Below are 1,709 nucleotides of genomic sequence, written 5' to 3'. Positions count from 1 at the left end.
TCCCCTGTAAGAGGGTGTTGCAGCGGTTTGGTTCAAGGAAAATTTGATCTTGTCGCCAACTTTAAGCTTCTTGTTGCGAACGAATGCACGCCAGCCCTTTGAAAGAACTGGCTTCGGGTGTCCTTTCTTGCGAATAGAGCACTGAAAGGTCCAGACCAAGCCACTCTCATCTATTGCTTGAAATTCAATGGCATGTCCACCTTTAAAAGATGGGAGAGACTTGAGATACTTCTTAGGCACTGACAGTGTTTTTCGCTAGTGTCTGTCTTGCCAAGGATCTTAGAGAACGTTGTCATTTTAGGCCAAGCAAAAAGAAGATATTACGTTTCCTCTTCCAAGAATGGCATCAAACTTCTGTTACTTGTGATTTTTCCTTGGATCGATGTTTTTTAGTTTATAGGTGCTGCGCAACCCCACATGCCGTGAAGGTCCTGCTAAGTTAGCAAAATTAGGTGGATGCATTACGAGTTTCTGATAAAAAGCAGTAGAGACTCCCCTTTGTTTTTCTACTTGGATGAGAGAGACTCACCTTTGTTTTTGCGGGATGAGAGAGACTCACCTTTGCAGAATCTCTTTTGTCTCTGAGTCTTTGACTCACCTTTGTGTTTTCACATTTTTGTGGGATGAGAGAGACTCACCTTTGTTTTTGGCTGGATGAAAAAGACTCGCCTTTATCTCACCTTTGTCTTTTGCGGGATGAGAGGCTTCCCCTTTCCTAATAAAATGATTGACCAATAGACGAAAGTGGAAAAGTAAGGGAATAAAATTAGAAGTACCTCTACTTTGATAATTTTCTTAATATGCCTCATTATCAATTAATCTTATTAAGATGCCCCTCCTACATGTCCTTCCATTAATTAAATAAGCTCATTCATTCAAATCCAAACATTAAATGCTGAGGTGGTCTGGCATGCTGGTGGAACACATTTCTCCTTTTCTCTCATCTAATCTAAGATTAAGTTATCTTGAATTGTCTATTTACAGTATAACTCAATTATAAAATCATGATAAATATGAATGTTGTAATTTTGCTGATGAATTGATGTAGATGTATCCTAATTTTATGAGTGAATTGTAGCTTAGATACATTGCTAAAAATAATCTAATCGTATATTATAGGGAAAAAAAATGAGTAGGGGATCCTACCTATCAAGCTTGCAAAACATTTAACATCTAAATTGGAGGATATCAGAAGTACTTAGTTAGGTGACAAACGACAAATAGGTGGACCACGTTACAAAACTTAATTGATGGGATCAAATTAAGAAAATGCAAAGGTAGAGAGAATAAGTTCGTAGAGAGAATAAGTTGAACTTATTCTACTTGAAAAGTGTGCTACCAAGAAGTGTAGAAAATCCTACATGCCGCTTGTTTTGCTCGCCGACTTTTGCTGAGTGCCTACCGCATGTTTGCTTAAGCTTGAATAAGAAATTTGATATAATTAATAAATAATATAATATTTTTAAATTTTTTATAATTTTTAGAAAGTATTTTCTGATTAAAAATATTTTTAAAAAAATTAAATCAATTTTTTTAATTAGAAAGTGTTTTTTTGTTAATTAACTATTTTAATAGCAAATAAACACAAAAAAATTTAAAAATTATTTTTTAGAAATTATTTAAAAAACAATAAACATGACCTTAATATTAAAGTTCTTAAACATGGAAACATGTTGGGTTTTACTAGGATAATCTAGATTAATTAATTT

This window comes from Populus euphratica, unplaced genomic scaffold, assembly GCF_000495115.2.
Source record: "Populus euphratica unplaced genomic scaffold, PopEup_1.0 scaffold932.1, whole genome shotgun sequence".
NCBI classification, from domain to species: domain Eukaryota; kingdom Viridiplantae; phylum Streptophyta; class Magnoliopsida; order Malpighiales; family Salicaceae; genus Populus; species Populus euphratica.
The sequence above is the reverse complement of the archived record's forward strand: the minus strand, read 5'-3'. Positions refer to the sequence as shown.